At 27.4% G+C, this 23,107-nt stretch overlaps 1 protein-coding gene across 4 annotated transcripts in view; it reads right to left on the reverse strand.

Annotated features, from left to right (window-relative positions):
* LOC129983915 (intermembrane lipid transfer protein VPS13A-like) overlaps positions 1–23,107 on the reverse strand; it is a 419,638-nt gene that overhangs the window by 268,394 nt on the left and 128,137 nt on the right. For 2 of the 4 annotated variants that reach the window (XM_056093622.1, XM_056093619.1), the window contains exon 1: positions 15,632–15,685. The exons of 1 other annotated variant lie outside the window; for it this stretch is intronic. The gene's annotated coding sequence lies outside the window, so the exon portion shown is untranslated. Of the gene's footprint in view, positions 1–3,605; positions 3,667–15,631; positions 15,686–23,107 lie in introns of those variants that run through there. One more of the 4 variants, XM_056093620.1, reaches the window with a different exon arrangement.

Genomic DNA, 23,107 nt, shown 5'->3' on the forward strand with positions numbered 1-23,107 from the left:
TAGACAATTTTTTTTTTTAAATTTAAGGAGTTCTATATCCGAAATATTCAAAATGCCATTTATATTTCAAGTAAGTAATATTAGTTAATTAATATAAGTTTATATTAATTAATATAAATTTAATATTAATAGTTTAGATTTTAAAGTAAATAATATATTCCAAGAATTAAATATAAATATATGTAATATTTCAGACTTTATAGAAGTTTTATGATGATTTATTAATCTATAGTCCTAATTCTTTAATGTTAAAATTAACTTTTAATTAATTTTTCATGTCTAATTTACATTTACGTAATAAATATATATATTAAATATATGTAATATTTCAGATTTTATATAAGTTTTATGATGATTTATTAATCTATAGTCCTAATTAATCTTTAATGTTAAAATTGACTTTTAATTAATTTTTCATGTCTAAGTTAAATTCACGTACATGTGCGTTATTCAAGTACATAAAAATGTGCCTTTATTATAATCAATTAGGAAATATTTATTCAATGCAATTAACTTAAAATTCAATGCAATTAACTTTTTTGTTTTACAAATAAAAAAATTATATAAAAACGTCTAGAAACATTATAATTAAAAATCAAACAGCATTAAAGACTTCATATTATATCGTTACTTCAATAAGACAATAACGAAATTACAATAATAATTTATTGCAATTATATCAATCTCAATTTCGCCATAAAACATTGCAATGTTAAAATGAGATGATTTCATTCATACATAGTAATTGTTCTTTAAAATCGTTTTCATACTTTTAATAACAGTCGGAAAAGTCAGACACAAAATATTTGACATTGAAGTTTATTGCGGAATTCACTTTACACATAATCAAAATTTTTTACATTCCAGAAATATAATTCAAGCATTTCAAAAGGAAATTTCTAAATCATCGCTATGAAAAACGAAATCATTGAAACTTTTTTAACATATTGACGCCAAACTTTTGCAGTCAACACCGGCTTTAATTTTATGAGCGTCAACGGCTATTAATAGACACGGAGCGCCCGTTGCCATGGAAACAAAGCGGCCTTTCCACCCACGTACCCATGTCTTCCGACATTCTGTGTTTTCCATGTCTCTGGAAGTCATAAAAGGGTAAACTTTGACAGTTTACAAAAATAAATGTCGCCGACGTCAAAAACAATATTGTCGTTGAAAAATGCGAGTGATAAAGTGGAGTTATATTTATAGCTGTTTTTCTATTTGAACCTAATACATGATGCATGATTATGTAAGATAAATAAAATCAAATCCGTGTTTAGGCTTAGTAATTTGTTCCATATGTTAGGTTTCTTTCAAAATTAAAATGAAATTTCCATACTTTTTTCTAGAAATTATTATTAGAATATAAATTATTGATTCAGACATAATTGTTGTTTTTGTTGATTTTTAATATTCTTTAACATAGTTAACTCTGTTTATGATTTTTTTTTCAAATTGCATGAGACCATTTGACATTTGACGTTATATTCTGAAAGTTATATATAAAGAAAATGTCGTTAATCAGTTAACTGATTTTGATGAATATACTCGCCATGGAATAAATCCATTTTGTGTTATGACGAGTTTATTCGTCAGGAGTAATAGGTAGTGACAATTTGTAGTTTGAATTACAATTTTAATAAAAACACAAACATATTTGTAAAATTCAAAATGTTAAAAATATTTTGAGGCAAAGTCGAAATCAAAGGAACAAATAAAAGATTATTATGCGTTGTACCATGCTTTGCTCAATGTCATTCTCTAACAGCAAATTAAAACGATAAATTAATTTTTTTATGTTTCTTTTCGTTCATGTGCAAAAAATATGCGTTAGTTTAAGCAAATAAATACATGTGATTATTGAAATAAGAAAGAAAAGACGTTTCATTACAAAATAATTTCATATTACACGCACTCTGTAATTGACGAGTATACTCATCATAGCTAAATTTTTGCGACACAATTTAGATACGCATTTGGCGAAGATGGCGAAACAATTTAGATACGCATTTGGCGAAGAAGGCGAAACAATTTAGATACGCATTTGGCGAAGAAGGCGAAACAATTAAGGCTTATGTATGATTGATTATTTTAAGAATATGGAGGCGAATTAAGGCTTAATAAATTGTGCGATTAATTTAACAACTATTTATTAGAATTACAATACAGATGTCAACAACATTTGCTTCAAAAATATAAAAAAGCAAAGAAAACTGAAAGGCCTGGTAGCAGAGTATTAATTGCTGTTTTAACTTTTTCAAAATTCTCACAGCTTCAGAGGGTGCTTCTTCAACTGTCTGGGACAATCAGTTACAGTTAATGTCACAAGAAGGACCAAAACTTTTTAATGTTTCACATAATGCATGTGATAATATTTGAATTAAGGTTAAATGTTCTCATATAAATATCGAATATTTGATTCGACACTGGCAGCTATTTATCTTGTTTATATTATCACATTGCTGGCATCAAAATCTTTATCACAAAATTTCTGCAATTTTTATTAAAAATATTTTTTCTTTAAAAAGGCAACGAAATCGTAATATGGTGTCTTAATTTCAAAATAAAAATTATTTGTAACATTTTTGGCAACTTTTAAAAAGAATCAAATTATAATTTTTATTTTTTTTTACCAAAAGTATTAAAACAATAGATATTATTTGATTTCATGTAAACCTGGTATGTGTAATGTTAAAAATTATTATAGTTACTGCATAAAAAATATTATTAAATATAATTACTAAGAAAATGAGCTATTTTTGTTATTTACGATAAAAGATTTTATTTGTCATTTTTTAATTTTATTTATTTATTTAATTAATTTATTATTTATTTAATTAATTTATTATTTATTTTATTTATTTATTAATTTTTATTTATTATTTATTTATTTTAGCTTTAAAATAAAGAAATACATGGCGTGGTTATATAAACTTTAAAAAATATATCACTGCAAAAAATTTTCAAATACATAAAGACATAAGTAGGTTCAGATAGGTTTCTAAATCAAATTACAATGTTTAACAAAAAATGAAGCTAAGCTCTAGGAATATATATGTCTAGGAATATTTATTTACACGTTGGAAACTTAAAATTTCGCACAACAAGTTCCCTTGAATAAGTGATTCTATTGTTTTATATTGATTTCTTATGATTCTGTATCTAGATATCAGTTTTGAAAGAAAAACTGAGAAAATATATCATTAGATTATTTTTTTTTTTTTGTTTACTGAAAAGCATTGAACTTTCAAAGAGATTAATAAAAAATAAATACTATAGGCAATATCAAATTATGCTTAAAGATTTAAACATCACAATAAAATAAAATAATATAGCAAGATAATTTGAAACAAAATTTTTCTTTAGGGCACAACATTTCATTTTCATAAACTAAATTATAACATAATGATGAAATATCTGATACCATGAAATATGTTGATGCAGCTATGTAAATACTTTTCTCACTTGAAAGCAAACGATATTGCGGAAATTGTAAACAGAAATTGATTTTATATATAAAGCTCTATAAGTAATAAAAAAAATGAAAACAAATCACAATGAATGGCATTTGTAAATGCTTAGATATGACATAAAAGAATACATACCAGTTGATTTTCAAATGAAACGACAACTCTTTTAACATATTATTCTATCGCTTATCATCTCGTGACCTTCTAATCATCAAACAATAAACGTTCGCCCTCACAAACATCACCGTTACTCACTTACAGATAAGACTCGAGTTTAACGGTACTAAATATCTAGTTTTGTTTCACACATTTTCTGAAAACATGTTTACAACATGAAAATGATTTTGACATGATTTTACACACTTTTATTGACTTTTTTCATATATTTAAATGTGCAATTTTCTTTAATCCTTTTCCTCTCATTTATTTTATCTATTAGAGTTCAGAAGTTCAGCAGTTATATTTTTCTTGTAATTGTATAATATTTTGATATTTTACAAACTTGATTGCATTTAATTGATTAATCTTAGTTAAATATTTGAATCCCCATTAATTTGATAGTTAATTTGGAAATTGAAAAAATTAATTGATTATTGGTTGCTTTAATAATTAGAATAATAAATTGATAAACTATATTAAAGGCAGTAAATTATAAAATAATAATGAGCGAAAATAGCAAATTTTAAACACGCGATTTTAAGAAGAAGTAAATATATATATTTTTTTAAAATCAAGAATATGGACATCGAAACATAAATTTTAAAAGCTTGATTCATGGAAAAGATTACGATAAGAAAATTAAGCTAAAGTTATCAAAAGAAAAAATTACTAATCATCCATGATATGATAATAGAATAAGTATAGATAAAACTCTAAACTACTTAGAATATTTCTATTAGTGCTTCCGCTTTTATGATTTTTGTTTTGACTCACAGAATTTTGATAAGCTATTAATTTCTGCTCTTCAAAACACCAAAAGTATTGCATTTAGGAAGTTATTTTCATTGATAGCAACCTGCCACTGCAGTTTTTGAATTGTTGGCTGAGATTCTATTTCTAACCTCGTAGAGATTACAATCGATCGTTTTTTTCAAAAATGATAAACAAAAACTGTCATAATCAATGACAACTCAGATCAATTGTAACTAGGTAGCTTACTATCGATTGTATCACTAGCGCATGACGTCATTGATATTTCTAGGTATATTGCTGGGATAAAAAGAGCTCCTCGAAATTAAGCAACTTTCGTCAAAAATATACAGATTTACAACAATGGAAGGTGATTTTTCTTGTTAAGATATCATTTCTTATCCAGAATATCATTTACTTTGTAAATCAACTGGAATTACATTCTGGACTATTTAATTAATTCCTTTCCAGGATTATTTAATTAATTCTGAATTATGTACTAAGTTACTTTATAATATTGATATTGATTATAATAGTATTACCGTTATTTCAAACTAATAAAATATAGATATTGTATTTGATGCCCTGTATTAATAATTTTTAACCGCATTTGTATAGGTTGATATAAAAGAAGTGTATGATGAAAGTAGGAAATAAGGATAAAATATTTCAACTTTCTAATTGCAATTTTAATGCATAAATTAAAAGGCTATATTTCATCAATTAAATTTTTTCTTTTATAAATCTATCTTCGAACTAAATGTGCGAAGATTAAATAATTTCATTAAGTAACTATTTAATAGTTCAGAAATAGTTCATAGGAGATCAAATTTATATAAAAATACAAATTACTGATTATTTTAAAGTTAATTTCATAAATATGAAAGTTTTATATATAGTATTATATATTATGGGTAATTATTATTATTATTATGGACGAAAAATTGTATATATTGAGCAAATCATTCTTAAAAGTTCATTACAAGGTAGTGAATTAAATATAAGTTTAAGAAAATTAATATAATTATTTTATAATAATATTTAGCTAAATAAAATTATTATTATATTTAAATTAGTAAATATGAATATGTTTAAATTTAAATCAATAATAAATATAATTAAATTTTATTAGCTAAATAAAATTTAATTATATTTCATTAAATGAAATATTTTATTAAATAATTTTTTTTACTAATTCCAAAGTTAATTAGAAAATAGTAAAAATATAAAATATAAAAAATAAGGCTATATTTTAATGTGTCATTACCATTTACAATTTACACTAAACAATTCCAATTCACTATTAATTTTTTTAAAGATTATGCTTATATGAAACGTTCGGTGAATAATTCACAAACATTCGTACCAGTTCATAAATTAAAGTAAAAAGGAAAAAAGAAAAACACGAATGATTTCTAAATCAATGTTCATTTCTTATCAAAAATTAAAGTAAACTGCTTTTCCCAGACTTTATTTATAACAAATAAACTAACTTCGCAATATCTAAATAGAGTTTGACAAACACATCGATACACATTTCAAAATAAATTATTATCTCTAGCAGACATGTTAAAAAACAAAATCGAGGAATTGAGAAAATCAGTGAGATCTTTTCAAGACATCAATCTGCAACATTTCAGATAAATTCTTGATTGAAAGTAATTTATCCTAGTAGACATTTCGAAACAATAAAATCAAATTGTAGAATCGCAAAAATTTATTTTGGTGGATCTAAATCAGCAGTAAAAAGCAATGAAAGAAGATATTCTTCTGATCAAACAAAGAAAGTTGATAGAAACCAGAATTGCCCAAAGCGAATTCGGTCTAGCACAAGAATATTCTTGATTCTGGTATGTGAAGGATACATTTCGAGGTAAGGAAGACTCAAATATGCTCATAATGGCCATAATTACTTCTATTGAAATTCATGAAACGTTCTGAGCTTCTGAAGTTTAATGAAAACAATTACGGTAAGAGAATATGGAAGCCGCCGAAATCTGTATTTAATTTATCAACGTAAAAAGAAACTTCAAATATTGATTAATTGCTTTATCGATTTAGAATACGAGCAAAGCTAGCATAATTATGAAAATGGGGACAAGAAAATAGAAATAAAACATTTCAAATAATTGCTTATTTCTTCACTAAAATTGAATGATATTAGTTGAGAAATTATGGGATATTTTATTAGAATTTTTACTTTATTTTTAATTTAAAAACTTGAATCTGATTGTGAGACGAACTAGTAAAAAAGTAAAACAATAATTAGAAAACATTATTTAAAAAATAATTAATATCTTTCCGTGAATAAAATTCTATTTATTGTTTTGTTAATAGAAAAATTATCAAGTGTGTTTGTTTAAATTGAAGCCTACATGATTTTGTTTAGAATTTCTTCATTTATTTTTATGTAATTTAAAATATTATGGATAATGTTAAAAGGTTATCATTTGTTTGAATATATATATATATATATATATATATATATATATATATATATATATATATATATATATATATATATATTAATGATAGGTTTAATAAAAGAGCAAATTGTCATATGTATAATGTGTGTTGGTAAGGTAAGGCTTTCTTCCTTTTCCTCGATTTAAAATATACTGAGAAGCAAAATAACTTATGTAAATCTATAATCATATTCTTGATTATATAATTTATATAAATCTGTAATCATGTTCTACAGAACTTATTAAACCATGTCTATTTTTTCAAATTAATTTATTAATTAATCGGTCTCAGTTACAGTGACATTCAGAATTACCCTATTTCATTCCCAATCATCCCAGAGACTATATAGATTGGGAGACTAATTGGGAGGAACTGATCATAATGATGAATTGATTTGAAGAGAATATAAGAAACGTTGACAAACTATTGTTTCTTGCCTCAAAATGTATTTTACTGTCCGTTCCCAGTTTATTATTTATTTAGTTTCACTTAGTTATTAGAGAATGTTTAAATATCGATCATCTAGTTAAATAATAGAGTGTACAAATATGTATGCATGAGGTGCATGTCAATTGGGGAAAATATAGTCAAATGTCAAAATCTTGAGTGTTAAAAAATAAATAAAAACATTTATTTTCACAAATTTCTTTATTAAAATAACTGCCCATAACTAAATGATTAATATTTTGTTAATTTAAAAATGTGCTGATATGCGAAAATAAATTGACAGTTTTATTAAAAGAGGAGGCTTGATAGTGTGCACTGTCTAACACCGCAATATGCCTGACTCTGCAACTGCCATTGCTGGTGTCCATTTTTATCTTTTCTGATAACTAAATCAACTGTTGAAAATAATTTGCTTTATTGAAAGATGTTATCAAAAGCACATAAGAAATATCTCAGCGATTTTCTCAAATTTTAGTTTTGCCCTTTCTGCCAACGTAAACAATGAAATTTGACTTATTTCATTTTTGATGAGTCGCAGAAAATTCACTTTATCAATTTTTCACTGGATGTTTCCGTTTATTTCAAAAAATAAATAATGATAGAATCTTGTATACAAATATAAATTGAAAGAACATTTAAACTCTCTCTTTGTGACTTTTTCAAAAATTAGTTTTGCCAATTCTGCCAATGATAAACAATGAATTTTAGCTTATTCGATTTTCAATGAGTCATAGAATATACATTTCATCAATTTTTTCCCCACATTTTACCATTTATTTCATAAAATAAATAACAGTAGAATCTTCTTTACAAATAGAAATTGAAAGAATATTTAAACAACTCTATATTTCCAAAAACATGCGCACAAATGAACAGATGTTTCAACTAAATGTCAGGGGGAAAATCCTGTTAAAAACAACTCAACTTGTGTTGATAAAACTCAGCAGGCTCATCTGTTTCTGAAAATCAATTCGTATATGTCTAAAACATCTGCTCTTCACCGTTAATAGACTTGAATTTGAGTTTCGGGTCTTTTTGATAAATGAAGACACACTCAAAGTTAATAAGGAAATGATTAGAATTAAATAAAAGCGAAGAAAATGTTGGGAAAATATAGATTTTGATCTAAATATTTAAATAGGAAAGAAAGATAAAAAAAGAAATAAATCAAAGCTTTTGTTTTTTAAATGAATTGAAAGAGTACACGCTTTTCTCCAAGTATTTCCTCAAAATGAAAAATGATGTCCACTCGTAAAAGATAGGGAAATAATATACCATAAAGATGTTATCCCGTAGAGAATTAATGCTGCGTTTCCAAGATTTATAATTCCTGAAAAAAAAATGCTCAAGTCTAAGCCTGTTTTATTAACATGGAATATTTTTTCTTTTTTTTTATAATTTGGTCAACTAGTTTCGTAAGTTACGTAAGAAGTGAAAGGCAAGTTTAGCAAATTATTTACAGGTCTGCTTTTAATGTTGTTGCAAAACTGAATAACGTTTATTTTTTTATTTGCTCTTTTTTAATAGAATTAGTGGAAAACTGAACTCTTAATTACCAATATTACTACTCATTTTTTGTTTGTGTAATATTTATGATAGAAAAAACACCAACTGTTGGTCATATCATTACTGTTAGAAAGAATTATTTTATTTCCAGGAATATATATATATATGTATATTACAAATTTTTACTATTCCTTGAATATAGCTGCCACTATTTATATGCTATTTTTACGATTATATATATATATATATATATATATATATATATATATATATATATATATATATATATATATATATATATATATATATATATATATATTGTAAATTTCCCTGTTCAAAGTAATTTAAATAATTTTTAGACTTCATCTTTCAAACGATATTTAACAAACGCTTTAATTATACATTTGCTCGAACTCTTTTTCAAACAATATCCTGGTAATAGAGTTTTCAGTTTTGTTATTTTAAGACCACATGTTCGAATCTTGATACACCTCAATTTCATCATTACACACTGTATTAAAACAAGAATACATTGATGTAGAAGGAAAAGCTGAAAAATGGATTGTTGACAAATATTCTGATGAACTTAAAAAAAAAGAAAGCATCTCCCATTATTTTAATTATTCAAAATTGTATGTCTTTTTTAGCGATGAATAAAATCGACGAATTCGAAAATGATTTTTCAGAATTTTTATAGATAAATTCGATATGAAATATCATAGTCTCTAAACGGCAACCTTTTCTTCTGTTCGATATCAAAGATATTCTAGACTATCTACTGATTTTTAGCGATAATTCATTTAATGCATTTTTAATTTGTGACAATTTATTTGAAATATTCAGACTCTTTTTCAATTCTAGGTAGGCAGTGATAATTTATTGAAAGAGAAAAGATTCTTTAGAGAAAAATTGAATATTTTTATCTTTAGATAATTCTCCACTTACTGTTTTTTTGTTTCAATCTATGGAATTTGCTTCTTCAAATACCTATACCATGATATTGCGCATTTTATTTCTTTCATCAATTTCATGATTTCTATCGTAGAATGACTGATGATCTCACATACTGATAATTTTTAAATCATAAGCTCAATCAATAAATGGCTATACAATATACGCCATTGATTTCATCAAATAATTGCACAGAATGTGCAAATGTCACATAATTTTTTAATTCGTTATGTTTTACATAAAGTGAAATAAATGTGTTAGTTATATACATCTTCAATGCGCCTTCCGAAATTGGAGCACATTTTGCTTCCACCCGAACCACCCACTTCGATACTGAGCCAAGCCAATTAAATGATACATTTAAGAAACAGCTTACAGTAAATAATTGGCTGAATTTTCAGTTTCAAAAATTGTGCCAAAGTAAATTCCTTAAATGGATAATTGGACCCTGAGGGAAATACACGCTTCCACCATTTTTCATCCAATTTACTAGAAGATAAAAGTTTTCTTCAGATCAACGTCCGCTTTAAAATGTCATTAACAACAGATTTCATCGGAAATCATTACGCTCCGCTGAAGTCTTAATTGAATATCTTCAGAAATTTCATGAGATCAAGGGAATGAAACATGAAAAAGATACAAAATTATTGATTTAACTGAACCTTGAGCTTCTGGAATTAACAGAATAAATATGCATCTAATGCATTAGAGAATATGATGTGAAATCGAGTTATGCATCAGAAAACAAGCTGTCTGATTGGCAGTGATATTGAGAAGGCAAGAAGAATTAGATACGATGAAGATTTAAGTGGTTGATAAAGACGATAATCATAGTGTTTTTTTTAAAAAAATAAACTGTGGATCAAAGCTAATAAATGGCGAAAACCGTACTGATAAAAAAATAATACAAGTTTCCTAACGTTTTTCATTTTGAAACAATCAGATTATACCTTTTAAAGAGGGAATGTACATGTAAATCAAAGCTTACATAATGCAAGCCAAGAATTGATTATACATTTTTAGTATTTTACTATGTGAAGTCGAAGCCGCCAGTATTTGCTGTCATTAAAATAAGCTTGTTATTTGTAAACATATTTCAGTTTGGTAATTTTGATAAAGACAAGAATGGTACCAGTGACCAAGGCCTGCCATTGGGGCATTGGCATTGTCGGGGGGGAAAAATTCTAGAGGAAATTTTTATGATTTTCTACTTTATTGATACATTTTTTATTTCCAATGTGACGGTACCAGTTTAAATGTGAACACATGGATAGCTAACATTGTTAAGTAAAAAAAAAGCATTAATACGAAAGGTACCAACACTTTAGAAGGCAGAAGATTTGGTCCATTGTAGTTCAGCAAATCACAAGATTTGAAACCGAATTTCAGGATATGCGCTGCCTTTTTGCAAGGAAAAAAGAATGTTTTTAAATCGAAAACATTAGTAAATTACAGCAATACATTATCAATATCAATCTATTCTACAAAATGAATAGATTGATAAAAAATTGTATGTACTCTCCCAACAATATATGCTTACGAAAAAACAGTTTCAGCATATTACGAATTGTTCAAAATTATATACTCACTACCATAATTCAGAGTAGGCTTCAAAAAGTCAAATCAAGAAAATTAAATTTATATTACATAGGTCGCTGATGTATTATATAGGTCAATATTATATTTGTATTATCACTGGTGTATTATATTTTTTAGGTCATATAAGATCATACATACATATATATATATATATATATATATATATATATATATATATATATATATATAAGTAACCAATCTAAAGTAAGAAATAGTTTCAAAACGAAACTAAAATGAAAACGAAACAAAACAGTTTCGAAATCGCAACTAAAATTTATAACCTATTTAAACTAAAACCAAAAAAGAACTTCATAGTATATATATATATATATATATATATATATGCTAGGGAACTACAAATATAATAATGATCTATATAATACACCAGTGACCTATATAATAAAAATAAAATATACCAATGACTTATATAATACATAACCATTCCATAATACATAGCCAACCTTATATAATACATAACCATACATATATACCATGACATATATAATACAAATATAATATACAAGTGACCTATAAATATGATAATGACCTATATAATACAAATATAATATACAAGTGACCTATAAATATGATAATGACCTGTATTATACAAATATAATATACAAGTGACCTATAAATATAATAATGATCTATATAATACACCAGTGACCTATATATTTGTATTACATAGGTCACATATGCATGCAAAAAAAGTTTTAATATCTTTCGAATTGTTAAAAATTACATACTTACTACCATAGTTCACAATGAGCTTCAAAGAACTATAATTACAGAATTAGCAGGTCCAGAAAATTAAATTTGTATTATATAGAAGAAAGCCTTAATTAATTGTATTCAAAATGCTGAATTCACCTATTATCGCTATAGGCTAACGATATTCTCCAATAAAACGTCACATGTTTGCACTTTTTTTTGTTGTGTCTGTTATATAATATTTATTTTAATATAAAAATGCCTTTTTTTTTCTAATGTGAAATGTGTCATTGGTTATTTGGGAAAACATAAAATTGCTTTATTTATTTGTGTATTTTTAAATTAAATACTTTTCTCATATTTAAATACATCGTAAATGTTCCAATATTCTTCTATGCAAAATCCTTGTGATATATGTAGTAAAAAATTTTTAACATATTGTTTTAAAAAATTGCTGAGACATACAAATAACACATGTTATCGTAACGGAAATCAAAGATTTATAATTTGACTCTTGGATCCTATTTCTGTGTGTGTTTTTTAGCGTCAAATTTACTTCCAATAAGGACTGATTTTATTAGTGATGGGTGATAATTATTGCGTTTGAAATGTGTACAATCAAAATAATAATCTAAAGAGAAAAAAATCACTATGGATTTTCAATGTTTTTGCAACCATTTATGCTACTAGAAGATACATAAGATACTAAAAGATAAATAAGATTTGACAAACATTTGAGAGGATCATCAATACGTCCCACTTTTTGTTCATCAGACTCTAAACCACTCTTTTCGTCGGTCAGACTCTAAACCACTCTTTTCGTCGGTCAGACACTAAACCACTCCTGATAATTGCACAGTACGTCCCACTTTTTGTTCATCAGACTCTAAACCACTCTTTTCGTCGGTCAGACTCTAAACCACTCTTTTCGTCGGTCAGACTCTAAACCACTCTTTTCGTCGGTCAGACACTAAACCACTCCTGATAATTGCACAGTACGTCCCACTTTTTGTTCATCAGACTCTAAACCACTCTTTTCGTCGGTCAGACTCTAAACCACTCTTTTCGTCGGTCAGACTCTAAACCACTCTTTTCGTCGGTCAGACTCTAAACCACTCTTTTCGTAGGTCAGACTCTAAACCACTCTTTTCGTCGGTCAGACACTAAACCACTCCTGATAATTGCACAGTACGTCCCACTTTTTGTTCATCAGACTCTAAACCACTCTTTTCGTCGGTCAGACTCTAAACCACTCTTTTCGTCGGTCAGACTCTAAACCACTCTTTCCGTCGGTCAGACACTAACCACTCCTGATAATTGCACAGTATATTCTACTGTAAATAAAGTCGTTGATATATATCTTGCATAAATTAAGAGGTAAAAATGATTCGGTTTTCAAAAATAAAAAGTTAATTAATTTCATTTTTTAATTTTTTTTCTCCAAAAATCTTTTATTAGGAGCTTTGCAATTTCGTTCTCTCTCAACAAAATTCCCGATCTACAACTGAAAAAAAGAGAAGGAAATAAATATATATAAATGTATATTTTTATTTACTCTATTTGAGAAACATTTACCAATAAAACCTGCTTATCTTTCTTGACTTTCTACAATTGTTACTTTCAGAAAATATAAAACCATTATTTTGCTAAAAACTATGAATATAATATTGGGAAATTCTTCGATTTCATTGGTAGAAACGAGTTTTATTTTCTAGAAGCATTCTTTCCCACGTTATTTCTCCGGAGGCATGTCCTTGAAGACAGTTACGGTTGAGACCAAATAGAAATCGATAATATTACATGAATCTTTAATTCAAAAGCTTCTTTCATGGTGAAAATGATTCAGTCTTATTTTTATTTAGTCTTATTTTTTATAAGCAAGTTCTTTGACGATTTCTTTTTTATAATCAATAAATTCATGTAAGTGTTATTTGTAATATTTGAAAATAATTTTATAGCTTTTATTAAATTTTGTTAAAACTGGATTGTTTGGTTTTTGAATAAAACTGAGAGCTAAAAAATTTTTAAAAAATTGCTCTTTTTTTAAAGCAGAAACTCTTTTTTTAAAGCAGAATTTATTAAGAATAGATGAAAATGCTTTTTTTTTTTTTTTGCCTTATGGCATCTATCATATTGTGATTCAATATGATAAATGTCACCTTATAAATACTGAATTGATTTTTAAAATAAATTGTAAGTTCAGGCAAAAAAATAAAAAAAAGAAAGAAAGAGAGGAAATGTGTGTGCTGAAAGTAAACATTATTTATATAATTATGCGCAAAGTAAACATTATGATATAACTATAAATATAAGAATTTATTAGGCATTTTGAACTTTTATATTGATTTGCATCATAGGCAGCATGAATACCAAAAAAGTTCAATAATTTTTTTCCCTTAATAGAACATTTATTCAACACAGAATATTTTTTACTATCCATTAAATTTTTTTAAAACAATCAACGATACAAAGTACCATAATAATAATAAAAAAAATCCAAAATGTCTAATAAATTCTTATTTTCGAAAATTTTATCAGTTACTTCTTAACTCTAAAAGTTCATTATTTCATATTTTAAATATGACTTATTAGTAAATTATTGCTAAATGTTTACATGTTTAAAATGAATTAAAACAAATATGATTTTTAATTCGTATAGAATAAGTAATAAATAACAGAAATGTGTCTTAAATAATGTAAAATTAATCAAATTTTAAGAAATTAATGAAAAAAAATCTGAGATACAAATAATGAAATAATGGATTAAAGTTAAGAGAAGTTAATAACTGAAATTTAGCTAATCATATTTCTACAAAGTATAAATATTTTTAATGACAACAATCATTCAATACAACATTATTAGTGGTTTTAGAAAAATATACAATAAAAAATAAATACTTTATTTGAATTTCATGAATGGCATCATCCTGATTATTCAATTATGAAATAAGGAAAAAGTAACTAATTATAATTTTTTTATATTGCTAGATATTATCAATTTTCTACAAAGTACATCAAATTTCTTCGGATTACTTGCTACATTGTAAATTTTCCTTCACCGCTGTGATACAACTGCCATTTTTGGTGATACATGTATGTAAATACCAATGGTAAATAAACATTTGAAGACGGAGGGTGAAAATGTGAGAGAATTAGGTTTAAACGCCAAATTAAATCAACAAAATTTTCAATCGTTTACAAAATTTTGAGTAAAAAAAAAAAAATAGACTTTCGAATGAAAATAATACAGTATTTATTATAATCATTTTGTTCCCAGTTTATTGATAAGAGTAATTCTAGCATGGTACTTTCAGAATAGGAGTCATTTCAAAAGAACCATTTCAAAATAAAGGTTCATTGCAATAACCAGTCAAATTCGTGGATCTTGTACAATTTTATTGGCATGGATTCCGCAACTTTAGAAATGCCAGAAAATGCCGACATGATCTCGGAACACGATTTCAAAATCTTATCTCTTTTAATGCCCATCGGCTTTCTCTCTTTTTCCATCATTATCTTAGACTCCAAAGACTCGGTCGATGCCGAATTAAAAAAAGATAAGGGGGACTTACCGTTAATAGATCGTCTAAATTTCACAGTTGACCAGGGGGGTCATGGCCTTTACTTAGGATACCCCGGTGTTAAGGGGGTCTTAATGTTTCGGATATCGTTTGCGCCGGAAAATCGCGGGGGCGCTGCGGAGTCACGTGACCACTGCGGCAGGTCTCTGAACAAAGCGACCTCTATGGCGACGGGAGGGATGCATGCGCTCCAAACAGGTGCGCAAACGAAGTCGCCTTCTCTACTAATCCGATTTCATTAATGATAATGATGGCAAAGGTGCGCTGTTTTTAAATGAAGAATGTTTGTAGTAAGGGGATAATGCGTGGGAAGGAGTGGGGGGATCAGGTGAAATGAAACAATCGATCCACGAAATGTCAATATTTATGAAGAGAGGGTATTACTGACTGCATACAGAACATATGGTGATAAATCTTTTTACACTGTTTACTGAAAAAGATCTTTCAGGAATTGTGCCTTGTGATTCTTTGATTAAAAAATTAATGAAAAATATCGTAGGGATGGATATTAATCCACTTACGATGGTTCAAATGTATTTCGCGTTACAATTTATGTCATACAGTTTTTTTTGCGGACGACACTATTACAGCGTTGCACATAAACAGCATTTTATTGCAATAGAATTTTTAATTTCTCTAAAAAATGCTATAAAAATAAATATTAAATATAAATTTCAGTTTTTTTACAGCAGACGATGAAAAATTGGTTTAAGTTAGTGGATTATTTATAAGGATTAACCAATTCTTAAAAGAATAAAATCAAATCTCTAAATTAAATTTAATTACAAATTCTTTCAATTTTGTGACTTTTTTTAAATTTTACTTTCCTTTCCCTCCACACTATTACTATCACCAATAAATTTATAAATAAATAATTGGCATCATAAAGATTTTTATTTCTTTTTTTCTTGAAAAACTTTAATTTCTTTAAGTTGCTTTTACACAAGTTTATGTTACTTGATTTATTTCAGGTTTGGGGGAAATGGAATTTTGTAATATATTTTTTACTCTTTTCTTTATATATTAGAGTTAATAATGATATATATAATATTTTTATATTTTTTTATCTTAATTATCAACGCATTGAATTATATAATCCAGTTTTGTTTACTTATGGGTATCGACACTTATTTGGAAATTTGAGAGAAAAAAAAGATTCTGTAATATTTCAAGATTTATTCAATCATTTCAAGTTTCCATAATATTTATGACGCTGAATTATAAAGTAAAGATTGAAAAATAGAAAATAGTCGAAATAAAAATATTACATTTTTTAATGTAATTATGGTTTAAATATTGTTTTTATTTAATGGTGGTGTTTTATTTTAACATCATTATACTTAAGGCTGGCCTGCTATCGATTGTATTTTTTATGAAAAAAAATCGTTCAAAATGCTTACAGGAACAGGTTTTGAACTATCAAATTTGACACATATTTATTACTTGGTAAATAGGAGTACAATAGGAATAGGTATTTTAAAATTTTAGTTAGATTTTTAATTACAAATTAATAGAAATTTTCTCTTTTTCCTTAAGAATTTGAAAGCGTACTATATTACACAACTATTAATACACTTTAAAATTCAAAAAAAAAAATAAATAAATAATTTTTTAAAAAAATTTATTTAAAAAAATTGGTATTATAAAAAAATTTAATGATGCCAATCTCATTTCGGTATTTTTCTGCAAGCCATCTGTAAACTATGACATGTTTGATAAAAAAAATCTTTCAAATTGTTTATGGAAACGGACGTCTAGATTTTGAATTATCAAATTTGACATATTATTCGGTAAATAGGTGTTCAAAAAGAATGGGTATTTTAAAATTTTAATTAGATTTTTAATTAAAAATTAATCAAAATTTAAATTTTTATCCTTAATAATTTGAAAACATACTAAAACGGAACTGTTAATACAATTTTAAATTTTCCAAAAATAAACTTTTCAGTGATGCTAATTTTATTTCTATCTTTTTTTTTTCCTTTAACCTTAGTAAAATTTTAAAAATAGCTGGAAGATATTTTATAACAATGCTTTCACTTCTTCAATTACTGAATGGATGCTTACCTGCATTGTGATGATATTAAATATATCGTTTGTGTACACTTTATCAGTGTTATAGAACTAAGCACATTTTTTTTAAATAAAGCAATTCATAATAGACAAATCATTTCTAAAACAATATATTAGTACGATGTTTCGATTTAGAAGTCTCAATTGCATTTTTGTTAGATTAAAGAATCTTTTTTTTTCCATTTGGAATAATTAATTGCTTTGAAAATTAACTTTTTTTTTCCGGTTTTCACTCCAAAGTTGTTACGTTAAGAATAACGATATTAAAACAGACAATAATTCGCAAAATCCACTTTTATACGATTATCATTGCCCTACTTGATAAGAAATTTAAGACAAAACTTCGTAACATCATTTCATCGTCTATCAATTATTTTAATTACTTCCTAAAGTTTGTCTTTTTAATTTCGAAACCATTTTGAAGCAAAAGTTCCGCGATGAGGATACCCATTCATTTCTTCCTCGTTATCAAGTAATAAAAGGAAATTAGGAGGATGTATATGCGCGAGAGATCATAAAGGAAGAATACATTTATTTCGATTAAAATTTTATTGTCTCTTTTCCCAAAAATATCAACAAGTTAATTAAAAGTTGAAACTAGGTTTTAACCTCACTAACTATCATGACATCCTTTTCCAGAACTGAAAATAGAGGAGAGAGCAGTTTACCTGAATATTAATCGAATAGATTCATGCAAAAAATGAAATTTTAAAGTTTCTAAAAGGATAATATTTTTAAACATTTAAGGTTATTGCTCTGATTATGAATTACTAACTTTCTTGCAAGCAATAATAGTTAGAAAAATGTGAACAGACACATGAAGGAAACTAAATATTTTGTTCGCTTACGTAATAATTGCATTATGTGACTCCCTTTGTCACGTCGGCACTATCCCAGCAGTAAATTACATTATATAATCATTCTTTCTGAGAATGCTCCAGATAATACTGCAGACTTTCAATAATCGAGCAGACACTTGAGAAGAGGACTGCCCGATTAATAAATCAGTAAAGATCCTCTCAAAAATAATGTGTGACTGTATTTTCGAAAATTCCAATCTAATTTATTTTAAAAACACATTATGTGACTATTCTTGCTCACATGGGCAATATCCAAGCGATTGACCATTTTAGTAACATGTGAAATATTCTATACGAGAATGCTTCACTTAATCCTACAGATTATCAGTAATCTATCTTTATATCAGACGAGAAGACTGTCGAATTAACAAAAGAGTCAGAAGCTCATCTCAAAAATAATATGTGACTATATTTTTGAAAATTCTAATCTAATTCATTTTAAAAACACTGTATGTGACTTTTCTTGCTCACATGGGCAATATCCAAGTGACTAACCATTTTAGTACCATGTGAAATATTTTATACGAGAGCGCTTCACTTAATCCTGTAGATTATCAGTAATCTAGTCTGATATCAGACGAGAAAACTGTCGAGTTTGCAAAAGAATAGGAAGTTCATCTCAAAAATAATGTGTGACTATATTTTCTAAAATTCTAATCTAATTCATTTTAAAAACACTTTATGTGTGAGTATTCTTGCTCACATTGGCAATATCCAAGCGACTAACCATTTTAGTGCCATGTGAAATATTCTATACGAGAACGCTTTACTTAATGCTATAGAATATCAGTAATATAGCTTGATATCAGACGAGAAAACTGTCGAATTAGCAAAAGAATAGGAAGTTCATCTCAAAAATAATATGTGACTATATTTTCTAAAATTCTAATCTAATTCATTTTAAAAACACTTTATGTGTGAGTATTCTTGCTCACATTGGCAATATCCAAGCAACTGACCATTTTAGTGCCATGTGAAATATTCTATACGAGAACGCTTTACTTAATGCTATAGAATATCAGTAATATAGCTTGATATCAGACAAGAAGACTGTTGAATTAACAAAAGAGTCAGAAGTTTATTTCAAAAATAATATATGACAGTATTTTCAAAAATTCTAATCTAATTTATTACATAAACACTTTATGCGACTTTTCTTGCTCACCTTGGCAATATCCAAGCAACAAACTATTTTATTATCACGTGAAATATCGTATAAGAGAACGCTTCACTTAATCCTGTAGATTATCAGTAATCTAGCAGTTATCAGGCGAGAAGACTGCCGGATTAACGAAAAAGTCGGATCAGTAGAAGTTCATTTGAAAAATATTACCATCTTTGTAATATAAATCCAGCAGATATATAAACTTTTAGTAATCCAGCACATATTAGACGAGAGGGCCTCCGGATTAATGAATACACCGAATTGATAGAAGTTCATTTTAAAACAGTCATTTATGCCATTTAAAAAAAATGTAAAATGACAAAACTTTTGTGATATAGACATAAGGAGAGAAATGCGCGAAACAAGAAATTCCGAATAAGTCCTCTTCACACTCACTACATCTCACCCTGCTGCGAAATAGAATCATCCAAAAGTGATTCGCAGGTTTTCTAAATTGGACAATATCTCAATGTTTTTCACACATATTGCAAGGAAATACAGTCAAATGCTCTTGCTAGATGTAAAAAAAGAAAATATTTGTTACTGGTGACAAAAAAAAAAAAAAAAAAAAAAAAAAAAAAAAAAAAAAACTTTTTGCTTCTCTAGTTAAATTTGAAACATCAAAGTCAATACTGTTGGTTGTTAAGTTGCCATATATGGAAAAATAACACTGGTATCAATTGAGAGTGTTTTGTTCTCGATAACTACAAAACGCCAAGAGTTAAGAAGATAAAATTTGATACATAGGTTTAACATCTAAAATATAGATTTTTATCAAATTCTCAACCAAATGTGCCAAAGGATTGACCATTGTCGGCTTGTATTCTCCTATGCGTGCGATTAATGACTTAAATCAATGAAATTTCGTATGTTTTTGTTTTTTAATGATTACAGCTGTAGTTCCGTGTCAAATTGTGGTTTCATTCGGTCGACAAAAAGACGTCAAAAATACATAATATGCATAATTTGCATAATCCTGGTGCCTATGTATTAATTGCACATCATCAATTAATAAAAAAAAAGATCGCAAGCTAAATTCTGTGAAAAAATATTAGATTCATGCAAAAGATCTTTATTGCTTTCTTGTATACGTAGTATAGAAAAATTTTTGGCGAATATTTGGCGAACATATTGATATTTTGGCGAATCTCCACGTTTTAGACTTCCCTGAGTTCGAAGAACACATCTTTAGAAAAGGTCAGTCTGTCTGTATTTATATGACAAAGATAACTCCAAAACGCTTTGAGCTAAATGTATGAAATTTGGTATATGATATTTGCATCAAATTTGCAGATTTCTATCAAATTTTCAATAAAATTTGTTGAGAGGAAGTCCATTTGTCCGGCTGTTCGAATAACACGATAATTACAGAACGAAGAGAGCTGGATGCATAAAATTCGATGTATCAATTTAACTTTTATAGAGTAATCACCGATATCTCAAAAACGCAAGGACTTAAATATATCAAATTTGCAAGATCATTTTGGAAGAGCAAATGCAGTTCTGTTTTAAATATTGGTTTCAATCGGTTTCGAAAAACGTGTCTAAAAAACAGATTCAATTTTTCCGATACTATTAACACATGTGTAGTGAAAGCTTATAAGCCAGTTAATAGCTACGCTGACGAGCAATTGCTTTGGTATTGTGGTCATGTTACTGGTCTGCGAACCACAAAGTCTCATTTTCTATCCTCGCTTATCCCAATTCGCTACATTGGTGACCTCGGACGATGAACCATCAACCTTTTGTACTGTTGTGGCGCCATCTACCCACAGCAAAACCAAAGTCTTCAAATTTATTTGTCGCAGCAACTCAAAAAGGCCGAAGCAACCGAAAGTCGTCAGATTCACTAGACGCAGCAACAGCAACCACTCACCCACGCAACGCTCGCCATAACGCTTGGCGCTACTCAAATGGGTACAGGCGCATTAGACTCAATAGCTATTACAACAACAGTCATATCGTTCGACTCACTGGAGGGAGAGTGTGTAGTGAAAGCTTATAAGTCAGTTAACAGTTACATTACACGAGCAATTGCTTTTGTATTGTGGTCATGTTACTGGGCTGCGTACCACAAGGTCCCAGGTTCTATCCTCGCTCATACGAAATAGCTACACATGCCATGGATTAATCGCGAAATAACTTACCACAGATGACACGATTGATTCAGAAAAAAAGCTAAGTTTACGCCAAAAGAAATATTTCTTGACAATTGTACGCCAATGCCATGTAAGGCGTTCTCTGGCATGACAAGTTTATTAGAGAGTATGCGAGAAAGGTTTGGGGATACCATTTCCGTGGGTATCGTTACTATTGTTCACTAATGCCAACAAAGCATGTGAAGTTTCTTCCATAATTTTATTGCGGAGAAAGGGATAAGATGTTAGCTGAGAGGTATGCGAGAAATTTCCCTCTGTTTTTATGATCGAAACATTTTTAGTCTAAACTTCCTCAATTTGTTTTCATTAATTTTTTCTTGAACATCACGGATTAAAAGAAAATAGAGATGGGTGCATGTTATTTCAGGTAAATATTGAAATTACGCTTTTTAAGAATTAAAAGCACTAAGAAGTGTATGAATAAGGAAGCATGGAAATAGCATGGAGTTCATTGCATTCATTTTACGATCTCTTCCTTCTGTAAATACAAAATTTGTCATATATGGTCGGAATTATAAGCAGAACTTAAATATAAAACTGAGCTAATAGGGCTACACTAAACAGCGAATGTAACACAAACATATAATAAAGTAATAATAGCAAAATTAGATTTCAAATCTTTCCAAAATGTTACTTTTATATGCAGGAGAAATATAAAAACGTATAATAATTAAACTATAATTGGATTTTAAGTTGTTTTTTTGAAATATTTCATAATATTTTTATAGCAGTAACGTGACAGCTGTCTTTCTTGACAGAATTTGAAACATGATAATAAAGAAAGTAATTCCTGCGATTTTGGTGTTGCTTACTGAATATTAAATGCTGACACTTCAATAAAAATTCGAATTTCCTGTTTTATGCTAGTTAAAAGGACTCAGAAATAGTAAGTTCGGTAATTTAATTCCTTATGGACTGTTTATGTATGTAATGGTTAAATTTATAACTTTAGAGAGCTGCTAGCATACTAACTATATTTAACCTTTGGCTTGTGATATGTGTATTAGTCTATAAAAATAAATACTAAAAACTAGTTTATCTTCTCGAAACTTTTAAATAATAGTGTTGTTCCTAAATACGCCCCTTCCCCCTGCCCTCGCATAAGATTGTGGGCTTTGAGCTAAGCTGTGAACACCACGGATACTCTATTTTTTCATTTTTTTTTCAGAATCTTACAATGTGAATTTTATGTTTTATCGAATAATAAAGA

Source organism: Argiope bruennichi, chromosome 9, assembly GCF_947563725.1.
Source record: "Argiope bruennichi chromosome 9, qqArgBrue1.1, whole genome shotgun sequence".
Classification (NCBI taxonomy): Eukaryota; Metazoa; Arthropoda; class Arachnida; order Araneae; family Araneidae; genus Argiope; species Argiope bruennichi.